General features: G+C 36.7%; 1 protein-coding gene across 1 annotated transcript in view; it reads left to right on the top strand.

The window, feature by feature from the left end:
• The window catches only part of LOC148953580 (methylmalonic aciduria type A protein, mitochondrial-like), a 310,721-nt gene that overhangs the window by 135,163 nt on the left and 155,243 nt on the right, over positions 1-20,315 (top strand). The gene's annotated exons all lie outside the window — the stretch shown is intronic.

The following is a 20,315-nucleotide window of genomic DNA, read 5'->3' as shown; positions in this document are numbered from 1 at the left end:
CGGAAAGGCAGTGTTGTCTTTGACGCTATTTATAATTATATGTATTTGAAAAATGAGCAATTTCGAATCTGAAAGCGAGGAATCGGAGTAACTAACCATCATTTAAACGCGTAATCAATAAAACCCACACATTATAGGACCGTCTTGACTTGACGTCTTTGTCAGCGCTTTATAGGCTTTGGGAACCTAATTTTTAACACACTGCTGAAAGTTCACGAATACAACGTCTGCTTCTAGGCTCTAGTATGTGCTAGAAACTTTCTACTAATGGTGAAATTGGAACCGTAATCGAAAAAAAGAAGTTGAAACTGAGATCCTGTTAGAAAATAATTGGCTTAAATAATAGCTATTTGTATCGGGACTTGGAAAGGGGGCTATTTATTGCAAATGATTCTGAAATTGGGACTAATTTGTAATGAAATTGCATCCTTTTTTTATAATTGGCAATCCAACATCAAGGTAACAAGACATCAATCCAACAAGATACAAAAGACATCAAGGTAACAGGGTGTTATCAATTGCGTCCGTATGGGGAACATTTATAATATTTGTGAAAGCATTTACAGTGTCATAAGTGGATGCAATTGTTCATATAGGTAATGAAACCTGTTTATGACGATTTTAGAGGTTAACATTAGGGCCGTTCTTTTACTCATCTTTGTGCCAAGATCTTACATCTTTTGACAAAGAACGCTTAAAAGTGAATTCTTAGCACTAACGTCTTACATTTTATAGCGTTCTTTTGCAAACATCTTTCATCATTCTACTCTGATCAGCAGTCTAAGAACAATGATGAGTATATCATCAAAGTTCTCTCATCATTGTTCTATATTAATTTAAAAAAAAATTCCACTAAATAAGTTTTTCAAAGAAAAGTAAAGAACTCCATTTAACAAGAAATGAGCAAAAATAAAATCAAATAATCTACCAAGTGTGAAACTACCACAAATCAGCATCGATAAATAAATGAAACCCGATACAAACAGAAATTACAATAATTAACCAAGTCAAACTCCAAACGAGCAGAAATTAACATCAGTTGGGTGCAAAACCCCTATGCCTTCCCAAGGCCAGAACAAAATTTGCACTGTAGGCTACTGAAAAAATATAAATGTTTTTACTTTTACAACTTTAATAAATGAAATAATATTAACATTTTAGTTACTAAATTTCAGTATATGTATATTAAACTGACAATGCTTATTCATTTACATAGTACTGCAGTAGCTTACATTACAACTGTGATATTATCATGCAATAAACTTTAGAAGCTCATTAATGTTTTGTTAAGATCACTGAGTGCTTCCGGGTACTTCCCCGTTATCAAATATCGTATTCATAACTTCAAATGCGTCATTATCCAAAAAAAAACTCCTCTATAAGCAATCAGGGCTCTGGAAGATTAGTTTCCAGAACTCCATACCAGTCCAGTTCAAAATGTCTAAATTTGTTAGTGGAAATGAAATATCGTAATTGAATTAATACTGCTGGAATCAAAAATGCACAACTCTTGGTCATTCTTACAAAAATATGAACGCAATAAAATGTTTGATAAATTGGGCCTCGATTTCTGAAACTTCCTGATAAATAAAATTGCTCCTAATGAAAATAGATTTTCAATACCTCGATTACTCGAATTACAAGCTTTTGTGTGTTAAGTTTTTTTTTTGTTTTTTTTTAAATGACTATTTTTCCAAGTATTAAGTACTTGTTCGTAGTGCTAGCTACCGCTGGCACCACTTATTGGGGTGTAAGTACGGGTGTTGCCACTTATTGATGCAAAAATAGCGCAAAAAGGTTGCTATGCCACTTACTCGAAGGGGAGAACCCCTTGTCGGCCCAAATAATAGTGAGATTCCCGCTCTTACCCCAACAGTTCTGCAAATATCGGGTTTGGTACTACCCTATTTACAGTATACCCTGTCCCAGGGTATGATAACGCGATCGAGTGGTCAAATGGCCACTTTCTACAGCCAAATGTACCCGCCTTGGGTAACTGCTAGAAAATCTCTTAACTCTCTCCTTGGAGGTAACAACCCTCCCTGTCAATATAATAATGACGGTACCTCGTAGCTCTATTCCTACCCTGCCTGGGTTACGGAAAATAGTACACAGTTTTTATAAAATATCTTACTTCTATTCTTCCAAAAAGGGTCACATATGTCAATAGGAATATCCTTCCCCAATCGGGGTAGCAACGCAGAGGCTTTTTCTAAGTGGGGTCAATACATAGACTCTTTCCCCTAGCGGGGTCAAAACATAGACTAAAAAATAATAATAATCTTTACACAACTGTTCACAGGGGTGGACCTGCGTTTGGCCCAGCTAATCAGCTACATCCCCTTTCAAACCCAATTCTAACTCTTAGATTTATATTTCAATGACTCCCAACCAGGAAGTATAAAAATAACCTTGGTTCAAAGCTTACCTATTGCAAAACCACTATCGCTTAGTAACGGGAATTTAACCTGTCTTTTGAAATTATACTATAAGCAAATGTAACTAAGAAACAGAAAACAGGTCATTTATCTGAAAGGAAAAGAAACAGGGGTGGAACCCCAACACCTCCCCCTGTAAGATAAATGACCGCCCACATGCTATCTTGGTCCGCCCTTACAAACATAAACACTTAACTCCAACTTTACAAAATCCATGCTTTCTCTCTTCCACCAGTGTCTGTGATGCTACTTCCACCGCTTGGCACTGGATCAGTCGTCCTCGACACGTCTCTACTGTAGGACCACCATGGTCTAGATCGTATAGCATCCGCATTTGGTTTTGAAAATTGACGTTCCCAAGATTCGTAGAAATCCATTGTGCACAGCACAATCAAAACAAAAAAATTTTCTCGCTCTCGCGAATTTACATTTGAGAGGAGCAGAGAATCAGTTTCTGGCACATGTGATGATGCCAGCCATCGTGAAGAATTGGCTGCACTAGCCTCTTAATTTCCATCTTTGGAAACAACCCCACATCTCAATCAAAAAGTAAATTGCCCCTTGGTATAATTCCAAATAATCTAAGGCCGAAAATAAAAGGGCCTGTGAAAACGATAGGGGTACTGGAAATGAATTAAAATTTTTCTCGAACCTTGAATCGCCTTTTTTCTGGGTTCCCTCCCCTGGGATAATCAAATGCAGAATATGCGTTGATGCTAATCGAAAATGAAATTTGGATACATCTCCCACTGAATACAATTTGCCGGAAATAATTGTCGGTTCCCATGAATAATAACAACTATGAATAGGGTTACTGGACAAAGGTTTGGGGGAAGTATGAAGTGACTGGGAGAGAGTATCCCCCATGGACTCCAGATCAGAAAGGCAAAATCTCGGTAAAGGGATCACAACTTGTCCATCAGTTTTGCATTGAGGAAAAGGACTATCTTTCGCGACTTCCCGCAGGGGATCTTCCCCAAGGGATTCCTCCCCCTCATAAAGGAACAAACCCTCTTTTGAGTTGATCAGACCAATATCAGATTCCTTCCCAAATCTTTCCAATCCGACTCAACATTCCATATTTCCCAACTTTCCCCCAACCCGTTGTAGGTCATCCATCTCTATTTTGTAACCATCTCCTTTTATTCCCCATGGGTCTTTGACCTCTTTTCCCCCCTTATTATCTATGTTTTCAAGGCACAGCCCATCCAACATTTTTTTATTTTTCGCCACTGCAGGCTTAATCTCCAAATTTTGTCTCTTTTTTGCATTCCTCTTTTCGTCTCTACTTTTCTCAATTCTGTCATTCGCGCAAAATAATAAAGCATCGTTATATCTGATTTGGACTCCAGTGTTCACTATCTTTGACTGAATTGCTTCATTGTAGCTCCGTTTAATATCTCTTTTCTCTCTTTTAGTCTTCTTTATTCTTACCGCCGAAACAAATAGTTCCTTATCAAATGGGAACTAAATTCCGACATTTGGTTTTTCATATTGTACTAAAGTTACTCGATTTTTACGTGGAAAAGTGCGTACAATAAATTTCGTCTCCTTATTCTCTGGTACAATCAGCACTTCATTTTGGCTTGTACTTGTTAGTGTCTCATATTCATTAAAAGTGTTCTCAAGTTTTCCATTTTCTGGAAAATTTCCCGAAAAATCATTCTCGCGCGTCTTATTTTCAACATTTTGTGGTCTTTTTACTTCCGCATCCCATTTTTGTGGATTATTAATATTTTGAACACGCGTATCAAGTATTTCATTTTTCTGACAGGGCGGCATAGCCTCCCCATTTGTTTTATGGACCGGTCCCCCTCCCCCCGCAGTTAACGGAGCATTATATATTTCCACCGTAGTTTAATTTTGTAATTTCCCAACTGTTAAAGAAGTCGCTTCTAACGACAGGAGACTTCCGATATCTCCCAAGTTTCCTCCTACTAAAACATCCACTGTTAGCTTAGGTACTAAACCTACTTTTATCGTTTTCCTCTGGACCGTACCGTCCTTCTTTGCAATTTCTATTCTTACCCAAGCAGACGGGCATGGGGGCTTGTCTCCATAATAACATAATGTTGTAATCTAATTTTTATGGTCTATCTCTGTTCTATTAATTAGGCCAGTTCGCACATAGGTTTGGTCACTGCAGGAACCAATCGCCATTTTAACCAAGTCCGCGTTACATTTTCTATATATCTTTTTTAGCTCTTCAAATGCGTTATTTTCTTCCTTAATATAGTTCACGGTCCATGCCATAATGGACTTGGAGTTTTGGTCATGATCAATTGACACAGTTATTTAATAATTCCACGGGGTTAAACCTGCATGTCAAGTTAGTACCACTTTTGCGTTGTAATATTTACAATTTTTGTTATGAGCTTTATATTTAAATATGTCTGTCTCCTCAACTTCCTCTCTTATTTCGGTCCACCTATTTGCCATTTCCGCCATTTCTTCGCTTGTTTTTGGGTTCTTTTCTTTCTAATATATTCGCAATTCTCTGTGGGTGTTTTCTAAAAATTGTTCCATTACTGTTTTATCTATTATTTCCTTTATCTTTTCTTTTATTTCTTCCGAGTCTTCTAACATTCTATCAAACAGTTCGTGGTAACGAACTGTAAGTAAGGAGCGACCCGGCTCAATGGTAACCGAAACTCTAGAAAACGGTTTTTGATAACAATAGATATCTCAAAATAATCGAATGTAAATGCTGATTTCAAATATATAACATTCATCAAGTTTAATGCTACCACTCAAAAGTTAAGTGCCTGAGAACATTCGGCTGATTTTCAAAAAAAGGGGAAACTACCCCCTAAAAGCTATAGAACCTTAATGAAAATCACACCATCATATTCAGCGTATCAGAGAACCCTACTGTAGAGGTTTCAAGCTCCTATCTACAAAAATGTGGAATTTTACATTTTTTGCCAAAAGAAAGATCACGGATGCGTGTTTATTTGTTTGTTTGTTTGTTGTTTTTTTTTACCAGGGGTAATCGTATTGACCCAGTGGTCCTAGAATATCGTGGGAGGGCTCATTGGAAAGGAAATTAAAAGTTCTAGTGCCCTTTTTAAGTTACCAAAATAAATGAAGGGCAACTAGGCCCTCTCCCACGCTCATTTTTCTCCCAAAGTCATCCGATCAAAATTTTGAGATAGCCGTTTTGTTCAGCATGGTCGGAAATATGATAAATATGGCTTTTTGGATGACTTAATCCCCGAAGTTCCCAGAGGGAGGGCTAAAAGTTATGAACTTTACCCAATGTTAACAAATAGTATTGGTTATTGGAAAGTATACAGAAGTTTTCAGGAGTTTTTTATCTGGTAGTGGGAGGGAAGGTTGGGTCGAGGGTTATTTTGGAGGATCTGTCCATGTAGGAAGTTTTCCTGGGGGAAGGGAAATTGCCATGAAGGGGGCGCCAGCATTATTTATTGGTTATTTGGAAGTATACAACCATTTTCAGGAAGGATTTTTTCTGGAGGGGGGGGGGGGCTAGAGGAGGGGGTTACTCTGGAGAATATTTCCGTGGAGGATTTTTCTTTGGGGTAAGGGACATTTCTATGAAGGGGGCGCCGGATTTCCAAGCATTATTTAAAAAAAGATCAGAAATTAAATACAAAAATTCAAGTTTTTTCAACTGAAATGTAAGAAGGAATATTAGAACTTAAAACGAACAGAAATTATAACGTAAGTGAGGGGGTTCTCCCCCAAGTCAAAACATCGCTCTTTAAGCTAAAGTTTTTTTTAGTGCTTTCAAAAGAGCTATCTATTCTAATTAAACGGCCTTTGTGATTCAGGGGTTTGTGAATCAAAACTTTTTTTTTTAATTTTTAACGTAAAAAGCGTGGTATTGACTAAGGGGAGAACCCCCTCATATACGTAATAACATATACGTAACAAAAAAAAACAATATAAAAACAAGCGATAATGCTCAATAGTAATCGAAACTTTTAAAAACGGAATTTTGATGTCAATAAATGTATTAAAAGAATGTGTTTATAATGCTGATTCTAAATATATAAATTTTATTAAGTTTAGTATTACTCATTAAAGGCTACAAACCTGAGGAAATTTACTCGACTTTTTAAAGAGGGGGGAAATATCCCCTACAAGTTAAAGAATTTTAATGAAAATCACACCGTCAGATTCAGCGTATCAGAAAACCATATTACATAGGTTTCAAGCTCATATATGCGAAAATCTGCAACTTTGTATTTTTTGCCAGAAGAAAAATATAGGAATATAGAAGTTAGTTACGTAAGTTAATTTGTAAAGACATCCATTTAGCAAAAGAAAAGTAAAATTTTTATGCAAATAAAAGCTGCATTAACTAAAAAACGATCAGAAATTAAATAAAAAAAAACAAGTTTTTTAAAATGAAAGTAAGGAGCGACATTAAAACTTAAAACGCACAGAAATTATTCCGTATATGAAAGGGGCTGTCCCCTCCTCAACGCCTCGCTCATTACGCTAAATTTTGTCTCAGTATCACAACGTTATTTGTTTAAAAAAAAAAAAAATTTATCTTAAATAGCGAGGCGTTGAGTAGGGGACAGCCCCTGTAATATAAGGACTAAATTATTTTAGTTTTAAGTTTTAATGTCGCTCCTTACTTTCAGTTTAAAAAACTTGTTTTTTTTATTTAATAGTTTTCTAAATCTAGCCATTTTAAACACATATCTTTCAATTTGTACCCGAATTCTTTATAAGTTTCGTTGTCTCGTTTTCTTTCGCTTCTAAATCTCCTTTGAAAGTGCTCGGGGGAGAGTTGAAATTTTTCAAAAATGGCTTGTTTTAGTTTTTCAAAATCTTTTGAGTAGTCCATTGGTAATGCTTTGTATGCAATTTGTGCTTTGTAGTTAAGGAGGGGCTGTATTCTTGTCACCCAATTCTCTCTCGGCAATCCGCTTAATTCCGCCGTTTTTTCAAAATTGTATATGTTTAAATGTACATCTTCATTTTCTTTCATTGGTTGCAGGTTTATTGCCTGCATTACCTCTATTGTAGACGATTTCTGAGGCTCTTGGGAATTTCTCCCTGCAATCATTTCAATTATGTATTTTCTTTACTCTCTGTCTGCCTCCTCCTTTTTTTCTCTAGCTATCCTATCAGCCTCTTCCTTTCGTTCTCTTGTCTATCTTTCTCTCTTTCTTTCTCCATGAAATTTAATAATTGTTGTGTCGTATCTATTTGAGTACTCCTTCGCGAGCCCCTGCTTGAAATTGAACTTCTACTACTGGTGCTACTTGGCCTACTATGATTCTCACTGTCTTTATATTCTCTTAATTCATTTTCTGAATCTGTTCGTTCTCTATCCGTATTGTCTCTTTCTTTATAGGCTACTCTAGTCCTTTCGTCCTGTTTTCTATTCTTTCTAATTTCATCTTTCTCAGCCTGCATTTTTCCCTTATATTCTTGGTGCTCTCTCTCAAAGGCCTCCATATTAGCCTTTCTTTCTATTTGCCTACTTTTTCTATGGGCTTCACTCGCTCTTTTCGGTCTAGAGTTAATCTCATCTCTGTCCGACATAATTTCAAAATTCCGTTAACTTCAAATTACCTCTTCAGTTTAAATGAAAATTATTTATCCATTTAACTTCCGGCTCTCTCGCGGAAACTTGTTTTGACACGCAGCAATTTTAGCCTTATATTTTTGAATACTAATTAGTTGCGTGATATATTGATTCGTAAATTTTCCAATTATGATCTCACAAGGTATAGCCCATAATAGATCTTCATAATTGTATTAATTGATTCCGTATTTCTTTCTTGTCTCTTTATATTTAACCATAATAGGCTACTATCACTATGTAGGCTAACTCGACTAGTTTCTTCAAAAACGCGGAATTCTTTTATTATCAACGCTGTTAATAATTCCTGTTCTTGCTGCCACCAATGTTCGTAGTGCTAGCTACCGCTGGCACCACTGTTTGTGGTGTTTTACCACCAGTGTTGTAACAATTGGCCAAAAGACCGAGGATGTGACAATATACGAGTACCACCACTCATGGAAAGGAATAGCCCCGACCCTAAAATATCCTGTTAGGCCTTCGTCTACAAACCCGTATAAAGGAATCTCAAGTTGGATATTACTTGCGGAAAAGAATACGTTGTCCCCGGGTCCGGTAATACCGTCGAGTAGTAAAATGGCCTCTTTCTACAGCTAAATGTGCCCGCCTTGGGTTACGGCTAGAAAATCTCTTAACTCTCTCCTTGGAGGTAACAACCCTCCCTGTCAATATAATAATGACGTTACCTCGTAGCTCTATTCCTACCCTGCCTGGGTTACGGAAAATAGTACACAGTTTGTAGAAAATACCTTACTTGTATTCTTCCAAAAGGGTCACATATAACAATAGAAATATCCTTCCCCAATCGGGGTCAAAACGCAGACTCTTTCCCCAAACGGGGTCAAAACATAGACTCCTTTCCCAAACGGGGTCAAAACATAGACTAAAAAATAATAATAATCTTTACACAACTGTTCATATGGGTGGACCTCCGCTTGGCCCAGCTAATTAGCTACATCCCTATTCAAACCCAATTCTAACTCTTAGATTTATCTTTCAATGACTCCCAACCAGGAGGTATAAAAATAAACTTGGTTCAAAGCTTACCTATTGCAAAACCACTATCGCTTAGTAACGGGAATTTAACCTGTCTTTTGAAATTATACTATAAGCAAATGTAATTAAGAAAAAGAAAACAGGTCATTTATCTGAAAGGAAAGAAACAGGGGTGGAACCCCAACAGTACTAATATTAGGTTAATGTAGTGTTTCATTTAAGTGTTTTATGATGATCGCTGGTCAAAGTTTGTTATTTGTGCCTTCTATTTATGTTATTTTACTATGTTCATGGCCGTATATTCGGCTTTAAAATACACTTCTTTATCCATCTATCTATCTAATATGCAGAATACTTGTACGAAACACATTTTGCATGTAGACCCGCTATACTTTGCCCTCCCCCCAATATGCTAATCTATAGCCCAAATTTATTTCTGAAGCAACGAAGAAACTAACGAAAAAACTTGTGAGTTCTCGAATTTTATGCAGCGTAGACTTGAGTGAGTGGCGCATAATACACAAGTACCTAAATTCCTTCCCCCTACGGAAATAAAAAAAATAAAACTCCTCAAATTTGGAAAAATTCTCAAATTTGGAAAGCCCTATTTTTCACGGAGGGGGGTATTTTCCAGGGGTGGGATACTTTCGGGGGAGGTATGTTCCGGGGGGGGGGGGTAAACAGCGGCTACTTGATCGGTGATACTTGTTAAACTAAAAGATCCTGTAGATAAAGTTTTAAGAGAAGAACAGTGTGGTTTTAGGAATCAACAGTATGTGTCAATCAAATCTTCGCATTTCTTTTTATTACTTGAGATGTGAATAAATGAATGCTGCTTTATTAACAAGGAAACTCTCACAATATAAACTGCCGAACTTGTTGCTTTCTGTCAGCTAGCCTACATTGTATATAAAAAAACATACTACTACTAACAACTCACCGCAGCACCAAGCCGCCTGAGACCGACACGGCCACGCACGCTCCTCCTCCATCCCAATGTATTCAAAGCCTCACTTTTACACCCTCTCAGGAAGTTCCATTTCCTTTAAATCTTTCTTTATGACATCCTCCCCCCCCAGACAAGGACAACCTGCTTTCCGTTTATCCCTACACCATTGGACGAAAAAGAGAATCTTTGGCAATCTGTCATCCTTCGTCCGTACAATGTGCCCTAGCCACCTCAACCTTTCTTTCATTATAGCCCAAGAAAGTGAGACTGAATTACATTTTTCGTACAGTCTACTGTTTGAAATACGGTCAGTCAGCCGGGTACCAAGAATAATCCGTAAGCATTTTATCTTGAAAACATCTAGCAAATATTCCGCTGCTTTTCGGAGCGCCCATGATTCAAAACCATATTTGGCCACTGTGGTCTTTTGCTTCTAATATTCTAATCTTGGTTTGCAGACTTATCTTCCTATCCTTCTAAACTCGTTTTAATTGTGAAAAAAACCCTGAGCCTTGGCAATTCTGCTTTTAACATCTTCACTACTCCCACCGTCTTTACTAATAATACTACCAAGGTAAGTTAAGCTGCCCACCTGATCAATCTTTTCGTTACCCAATGTCACCTTTTCATCTTCACTCATTCCTAGCCTTAGTGACTTAGTCTTTCTAATATTAATTTTTAAACCTTTCCTAGCACCCTGAACTCTCGAAACCTCAAAAAGTTCATTTATTTTGGCTCACACTTTCATCTAGGATGCTTAAATCATCAGCATAATCTAAGTCCAGGAGACTTTTTCCTCCCCATTTGACTCCGTGGTCTCCCATTGCCTTTCTGTTCTCCTTAAGACAAAATCCGTCAAAACAATCCATATGAAGGGGAATAGAACACAACCCTGCTTAATTCCTGATTTAATACAAAACCAGCTTCTAACCTCATTTCCTACCTTAACCGCAGCAGTATTATTCTCGCACATAGCACTAATCACTTTAATTTATTTGTCTGGTGTACCATTCAAGGATAAAACCTTTGGTAATGCTCTTCTATCCAATCGAACGCTTGCTCATAATCTATAAAACTGAGGACCAAAGGTGTTTGACAACTCAGGCACTTCTCAATTGTTAACCTAAGAGTCAAAATTTTGGTCGACACATCCTCTACCTTTCCTAAAACCGCACTGTTCTTCTCTTAATTAATTAAAAAAACTTTCCACAGTATAAGTTTTTCAAAGAAAAGTAAACAACTCCATTAAACAAAAAATTTGCAAAAATAAAATCAAATTATCTACCAAGCGTGAAACTATCACAAATCAGCACCGATAAATAAATGAAACCCAAAACGAACCTAAATTACAATTTATAACCGAGCCAAACTCAAAACGAGCAGAAATTAACACAAGTTGGGCTCAAGCCCCTATGCCTTCCCAAGGCCAGAATAAAATTTGCACTTTCCTGAAAAAATATAAATGCTTTTACTCTTATAACTTTAATAAATCAAATAATATTAACATTTTGGTTACTGAATATCAGTATATGTATATTAAACTGACAATGCACATTCATTTTTTTTTTCAGTAAAGTGCAAATTTTGTTCTGGCCTTGGGAAGGCATAGGGGTTCTGAGCCCAACTTATGTTAATTTCTGCTCGTTTTGAGTTTGAATCGGCTATTTATTTTAATTTCTGTTTGTTTTGGGTTTCATGTATTTATCGATGCTGGTTTGTGGTAGTATCGTGCTTGGTAGATTATTTGATTTTATTTTTACTCATTTTTGTTTAATGGAGTTCTATACTTTTCTTTGAAAAACTTATTTTGTGGAAAAAGTTTTTTTTAATTAATTTCTGTTCGTTTTATATTGACATCGTTTTTTTTTCAGGGAAAAAAATTACACTTTAAATCTTTTCTTTTTTTAAGGCTTTATAGGGTAATCTGCTATTTGTATGCTGGAGAAAAATTTTCAACAATTTTTAACAACATACCCCCTTTTAAAAATCTGGACACGAATAGTAGTGTTTAGTTTAGTTTCATACCTCTCTAGTTGACCTGAAATGAACTTGATACCATTCGCAAAAAAATCTGTTCACTTTCTTTGATAGCTTAGATTCCCTTACGCTATTTTGATTTGGTTAAATTTTAAGACCAGAAGTAGCCCCGAAAATTTGAACATAGTACCATCAGTCGTTCTTGGGATACTGCTGAGATGCCTTATTCGGAATTAGCACTAACACAGTGAATTTTGATTTAATCTTATGGCAAATTTTAGTTTTTAAATATAATGGGCAAATGGAAGGGTGGGCGTGGGCGGGGGATTAGTTGCCCTCCAATCACTTTCGACTATTAAAAAGGGCATCATCCCTTTCTATTTTCAATCGAATGAGCCCACGACACGTGGGCTTTCGAAGTTTCCACGACAACTCACTCGATGCAAGGCGCCTTAGTTTAAACAACAACAACAACAAAAATAACCCCTCATATCTATTTTAATTTTTTTCATACATTTATCAAGCCTTACAATAACAGTCGCCACCTACAAGGGGCACTAGGTCTTTCGATATACAGCTAAATGAGCCCTTTTTGAAACGAAAACGTTTTCTATAAACACCTTATATGCCCCCAGGGCATAAATTACAACCATTACCCTAAGGGCTGTTTGGGTGGTTGTCAAAAGCACGAAGAACAATAGGGAAATCTTTTTGCAAGACAGTGGAGATAATTTGAATGAATATTTCATTAAAACAGAACTGGTCACAGAAAGACCTTTGAGGTTAGCTGCCAAAAAGGCTGGATTAGCAATAAGAACGTGTTTTTAAATTATTTTCCTTTCATGTCATTCAATCGCCTTGTTTTAACTTACTTTTTATCAGTCCTGGTTGAATTTGGCTGAAGCAAGGATGCTAGGACTGTTTTGAATCATTTTTAATTTTTGATTTTAATGGTCGCATGTTGTAGTGTGTCTTTTTTCTTTTAGATATCTGTGTCTTGCTGAGGACGGCCCTTGGACATAGGGTAGAAATATTCATTCAAATTATCTCCACTGTCTTGCAAAAAGATTTCCCTATTGTTCTTCGTGCTTTTGTTGTTTGTTATGGAAATGCAGTGTGGTCTTGGTCACTATTTTTTAGGGTGGTTGTCATCCTCTAAGACCCCCTCCCCTTGCCCTGAGGGCTGGAGGGGGGGGCTGTCATTCTCAAACACCTTATTTCCAGAACTTTCTACTACGTTGAACAAAACTGATATCTGAAAATTTTGACTGGATTTGTTTGGAGGAATGGTGGGCGTGAGAGGGTGGCTAGTTGCCCTCCAATCTTTTTCGACTATTAAAAATGGCACTAGTCACTCCAATTTCCAATGAGCCCTATTCGAAGTTTCTACGACAATTTTTTTGATACGAAGTGCCCTGGTATGGAAAAAAAATTATAATATATTGTGCCAACATCGTTCTTTACTTAGGCAGCGCGATTGCGCTGCCTATGATATATTGTCTACATCATCTCTCAGTCTAAAGAGTAGGATACCATTTTACTAAGTAATTTGCTACCTACAGAGACCAGACTAATGCCTCGATAATTACCAAACTCACTCTTATCACCTTTCTTATAAAGTGGCTTAATTAAGGTTTTCCCAAAATCGTTAGTTACCTCTCCGTTTTCAAAAATCATATTCATAATCTTCAGTAACTTATTTCTAACCTCAGAGCCATCATATTTCTGGAACTCATTTACCAAACTATCAGCACCTGGAGCCTTATGATTTTTTAATCCTTTTAATACTGTCGCTAATTCCTCCTCACAATACAGATCTTCCTTCAGATCGAAGATATCACACACTTTTTCATTTTCCTCATGTCATGTGTTTTTCATGTCTTTTCCTGCAACTCTACCTTGGCTTAGCAAATTCTCAAAATTGTCTGCCCATTTATCTTTAACTCTTATCACTAATTGTGGCCCCGTTCCTACCTTTAACTGGGACAACTTCAGATTGACTACTCCCTCTCATTTTATTAACATGCCATTATGCCGTCTAGCTGCATCTTCCAGGTCCTCGGCAATTTTATCCGTGGCCTCCTCTTCACACCTCCTTAGTTCATGTTTTAATGCTTTCTCAACTTTCTTTATATTCCTTTTGTTTTCATATGATCTATCACTGAGATAATTCTTGTACACGTCCCTTCTCCTTTCTACGGTATTACATAATGCTTTTTCGCTAATATTCTTAGCTGCCGTCTTAGACTTCTTCCCTAATAAATCTTCAGCAACTTCACAAATTATTTTTCTAAAATCATTCCAACCATCTTCCACATAGTCAATTTTTAAACTCTCAAGTTTAGTATTCAACTGTTCCTGGAAAGTGTCTCTCAAATTCTCATCCTGGAGTGTACCAACATCATAACTTCCCGGGAGGTAGTTATCCTTCCAAAACTTCAGCTTTAAATTAACCCTTGACACTACTAGATGGTGATCTTTACTTTTAAAATCAATAACAGCACTCCTATATACCCTAGTATCTTGTATTGATCATGCCAGTCTTCAGTTTACTATAACACAATCAATAAGGTTTGCTGTCTCACCATTACGTGAATACCATGTTAACTTATGAGCCATTTTATGACCAAATACCGTATTGGTTATAACAATATTGTTATACCAACAAAATTGAAAAAGTCTGTATCCATTACTGTTTTTTTTTCCTACACCAAATTTACCTAGGCTAGGATACCGTCTATCACTATTTCTACCGACCAGGGCGTTAAAATCCCCTATTAAAAACATCATATTTCTACCTGGAACCCTGTCTATTTGCTCTTGTAATTGTAAGTAAAATTCATCTGAGTTCCCTGAACATTTTAGTCGTAAAATCAGCAATTAGTATTCTATTATTAATACCTTCCCAGCCTAAAAAAGACTTAGCAGCTTATTCATCATGAGCCCTACTCCCTGTCTTTGTATCCCTTCCTTCCTGCCTGAGTAAACGAATTCTATATCACCTAATTTCATGCTTCCTACCCCTGGGATATGAGTTTCTAATACTCCTAATAAGTCCAGTTTGAATCGTTTAAATTCGTCAGTCAAAGTGTCGATACGATGGTTATTTTTTAACGCCATAAAATTCCAAGTTCCATATTTCATTTTCTTTAAATCATTGAAATTATTTTGGCCTCAGGAAAAGCAATGATCCCGGATAACAGGGCAGGACGGGCATCACATATCTTCTCAAGTCTACAGTCTTAGAACCGGACAGCGAGAAGTCCCTGGGACCTCCAAGATGAATGGAGGCTTTCTGTAATTCTGGGCCCATCTTGGTCACAACAACAAGGTTTTCAGCACTTGGCGATACTCTTCTATCAACAAGAGTCGAAATCCTGCACAGACAGTCTCAAGCCTATTTCCCATGACTCATTATGTATTCATGCCTACAAATATTATGCTACTACGGGGAGGCAGCCCATATTAGATAACTTAGCTAGGAAGAGGCCTCTAAGCCCGAAAACGCCTCTCAAAACAGACCAAGCCCAGAAGAATTGTCCATTAATCAGAATCCCGTGTTAATGCTGTGTCGTTTACTAAACTATACTGTCCTCGAGGGGCACCACTCCTCAAGTGGGAATAGAGTTGACTGCAAGGTCTCCAGTCTTGCAGGCACTCCGAAAGGGTCGAGGCAACCCTTAGCAGAGGCTGTTGTCTATAGATATGGATCTTACACCCAGCCGTAGTTGTCCTTCTATAGAGGATCTTCCCACAATGGTGTTTTGCGTCACCATGCAATTTAACCCATTACTGGGAGAAGGTTTACAAACCTTGAGTTTGTAAGTAAAACCATGAGTTACAACTCATGGTACATGTGGACACGCCGGTGGGCCCTATTGAGTGTACATTTGAGGGGCATTCTTCCTCCTCCGTCTGTATTTATGGCCCCGGGCAAGGGTGTCCCAGTTTCTATTCTGGATCCCCTTGGTCCGTGCCTCCTATGGAGGTACCCTACAGATTTGTAGGGTGTTTCCCTATCGCCACCTGGGGATACACTGAGTGGCCTGGGAGAGGCCCCTTAAGGCTGCCAAATGGTAAATACATTCTATTTCCTAGATAAATGGTATGTATAACCTATAACTTATAACCAACTTATAACCTAAATCATATTCTAACCTATACCCTTTATCATGTATAACCCATAACTTATAATCCATAACCTATAACCAACTTATAACTGATTCATATTTAGTGTTTCATATTTATTTCATCATATTTGATTCATATTTAGTGTTAACATATCCAAATTACAAAAAGAAATCGTTACACCAGGTTATTTAGCAATTATTACATGAAACTAGAGGTAATGAGAATTTTTCACATTCAATGTAACACACTGGATTTACTATTGGATTTAGCGTAACACACTATTGGCTTTACATTCTGGATTCCCAGTTGGCAGTTCTGAATTCAGCGCAAAAAAATAATTAAAACCGCAAATCAGTTCTTGTGCCACATCAAGGTTTATTTTTTACTCTAAGTGTAATTAAGGGCATTATTATTAAACATCGGCCTATTAGTAATATGAATAACAAGTAATGAATTAGAAAAGCTTTTACTGCAGTTTAATTAGTTTACGCTAAATAAAAATATAGTTATATTTTTAAAGTTATTTTTATAATATGTTTTGATGAACTTTTAGTGTTTATGATGAAATGATCTAAATAATTCTTTCCTAAAATACCATGAGTTTAAGGTGAAACTTAAGTTTCAAATTTTGCATTCAAAATAGCATTAGAAAGCTTTCGACAAAAAAAAAACAAAAAAAAAACAGAGAACTTGCCCATTTATCAAACGATTCGTGGTAACGAGCTGTAAGTAAGGAGCGACCCGGCTCAATTGTAACTGAAACTCTAAAAAAGAGATTTTTTAAAGAAGAGGATTTTTAAAGAAGAAAAAACGGTTTTCAGCTAGTCAGCTTCCAAAGAATGAAACTAGAAGAAGTGAAAGAACTTGATATCCTAACTTTCAATCCTTTCTTCCTCAAACTTGCACAGTAAACTATCAACCAGTAAAAGATACTAAATTAGTTCCACACAAGTGCACATTATGAAACACCTATGCGAAAAAGAAAATTTTCTAGACAAGTTCTTCCCGAATTAGTCTTTCAATTTTCTAATAACAGTTTTTGTCCAGTGACAAAGTCTGTAATTATATATTTGTTTTATGATCTTTACCCCCTTCAGTGAAGCTCCTGTTCCCTTTCGATCTTCCCATCTTCCCATATGGGGACGTCCTGCCCTTCGTTTGGCCCTAATACATTTGGCAACCTATTATAATTTGATTTATTTTGATGATAACTTGATGTATTTTGGCAACTTATGATAATACTGTGTCATTATTTTAATGACAATTTGACATATTTTGGCAACCCATGATAATTTGATATACCGTATTTTGGCAACCTATAACGAATTTATATATTTTAATAATAATTTTACGTTTTTTAATGATAATTTGATGTATTTTAGTAACCTATGACAATTTGATAGCCTATATTTTAATTAGAATCTTATATATTTTGCCAACCTATGGTAATTTGAAAAAAAAAATATAACAAAATTATACATCTCGGCCATCTATGACAATTAGATGTATTTTAACAATAATTTGATATATTTGGCAACTTATGTTAGTCTTGTTTACGATCCCGTTTATGTATCTGAAGTAAGGTCCCATTAAAACGTCTAGAAGAGTTACTGTACAATCCAGTCAGAACTATCTGGCTTGTACCAGTACTACCAAGATGACACTAGTGTCATTACTGACAGTACTGGTTTCAGTAATAACTTCAAACCCGTTTCCCTTAAGTCTTTCTGACAGCACTGGTGATTCGGGTGGCTCCCACCCCAACCGCAGACGGTCTGCTCTCCTTTTAGCCCTAGACGGTAGGCCGACGGTCAATATTTTGTTGTTAAAAGTAAAACAAACAATATTATACCGAAAATCTCCTTTACTTTTGTTAGATTGCTGTCTTTTACTTAACGTACCAAAAGGTATAAGCGCTAAAAGACTGATTTGGAAAAGGAGCCTTTTTATCATGAAGAAATTGCTAAACCGTTTAAAAATTTTGAACGGTTTTTAACGTTGTTTTAAGTTTTATCAGAGAACTGTCAAAAATTTTCGGAGATAAACTGAATTGACAGTAAGTTCTTGATTGCCTTTTCTACACTAATTGTAATAAAAACTAAAAGAAAATTAAAAACTAATCTCTGTTTTATTTATTATTCTTTTTCAATTAAAGCGTCAAAGTTTTAATACATCAAACTGTTTTAGAAATAGTGTCATTCCTGTCAAGAAAAACTGTCAAGAAAAACTGTCAAACCTAAATCGTCAAACCTGTCAAGGAAAACTGTTATAAATTTTTCAGAGACCTAAAAGAATTATAAAAAAATGTATTATTATTGATTAATATTGATTAACTTCAACCCTCTCAGAACGCTAAAACTTCCCAGACATCGAAACCTTGGCACATCGAAACATAAGTAGTACTACTACTACTAACAACTCACCGCAGCACCAAGCCGCCTGAGGCCAACACTGCTACGCACGCTCCTCCTCCACCCCAATCTATTCAAAGCCTCCTTTTTTACACCCGCCCACAAAGCTCCCATTTCCTTTAAATCTTTCTTTATGACGTCCTCCCACCCCAGACGGGGACGACCTGCTTTCCGTTTAGCCCTAGACGGAAGGCCGAAAAGGACAATCTTCGGCAATCTGTCATCCTTCATCCGCACAACGTGCCCTAGCCACCTCAACCTTTCTTTCATTATAGTCCTAGAGAGCGGTATTGAACCATATTTTTCGTATAGCCTACTGTTTAAAATACGGTCAGTCAGCCGGGTACCCAGAACAATCCTTAAGCAATTTCTCTGGAAAACATCTAGCAAATCTTCATCTGCTTTCCGGAGCGTCCATACTTCAGAGCCATATCTGACCACTGTCATCACTGTAGCTTCTAATATTCTAATCTTGGTTTGCAGATTTATCTTCTTATTCTTCCAAACTTTTTTTAACTGTGAAAAAACACCCTGAGCCTTGGCTATTCTATTTTTAACATCTTCACTGCTCCCATCATCTTTACTAATAATACTACCAAGGCAAGTGAAGCTGCCCACCTGATCAATCTTTTCATTACCGAACGTCACCTTTTCATCTTCACTTATTCCTAGCCTTAGTGACTGGGTCTTCCTAACATTAATTTTCAAACCAATTCTAGCACCCTGAACTCGCAAAACCTCTAAATCTTCATTCATTTTGCTGACACTTTCATGTAGGATGCTTAAATCATCAACATAATCCAAGTCCAGGAGACTTTTTCCTCCCCATTTGATTCTGTGGTCTCCCATTACCTTTCCTGTGCTCCTTAAAACAAAGTCCATCTGAATAATCCATATAAAGGGGGATAGAACACAACCCTGCTTAACTCCTGATTTAATACAAAACCAGCTGCTAACCTCATTTCCTACCTTAACCGACGCAGTGTTATTCTCGTACATAGCACTAATCACTTTAATGTATTTGTCTGGTATGCCATACAAGGATAAAACCTTTACTAAAGCTCTTCTATCAACAGAATCGAACGCTTGCTCATAATCTATAGAACTGAGGACCAAAGGTGTTAGAAAACTCAGGCACTTCTCAATTATTAGCCTAAGAGTGAAAATTTGGTCGACACATCCTCTACCTTTTCTAAAACCGCACTGCTCTTCTCTTAAGACTTTGTCTATAACAATAATAATAATTTATTTATTACCCACTATAAAAAAGAAGCGGAGTACATCAAGAAAAAAAAAAAAGCAAACTCACACACTTAACAATTATTTACATAAAACGACGTAAATTATGGTGCGCAGTAAACCTGCAGATAACGAAAGCTTTCCCGCAAGCAAAGTCATTTTTTACCGTAAATCAGGGAGGTCGAATCGCGATATTAGATGCCGGTTCTGGAACCATGGAGGGAGGCACAAAAGGCACCGAGAAAACTTAAAATAATAAGTCCGGATAGATTTCAGATCTTTGGGCTTCAGAATTGGAAGAAAACCAGATAAAAAAAGAATATAATGATTGCAAAATGAATAATACAATTTTCCAAGCGATTGTATATTTTAACGCCCTATATTTGAAACCATTTTTTAACATCCTACCTGAATTTTTTTTTTTTTTTTTTGCATTTTAAAATGTCATTGCCGGCAGGGTTTTTTGATTATTATTAATTTTAAGAACAAGCCACCCAAAAGAAGAGACACCGGGAATAGAGAAAAAAACACAGTTAAGAGGGAGACTCGCACTCGAATTAAATGAAATATATTTCGCACTTATCATCGTTCAACATAAGCCCAATCCG

Source organism: Artemia sp. Qi Xiang Cuo, chromosome 4 (assembly GCF_049724085.1).
Source record: "Artemia sp. Qi Xiang Cuo chromosome 4, ASM4972408v1, whole genome shotgun sequence".
Classification (NCBI taxonomy): Eukaryota; Metazoa; Arthropoda; class Branchiopoda; order Anostraca; family Artemiidae; genus Artemia; species Artemia sp. Qi Xiang Cuo.
Note: the sequence above shows the minus strand (reverse complement) of the source record. Positions and strands in the feature narration are given on the sequence as shown.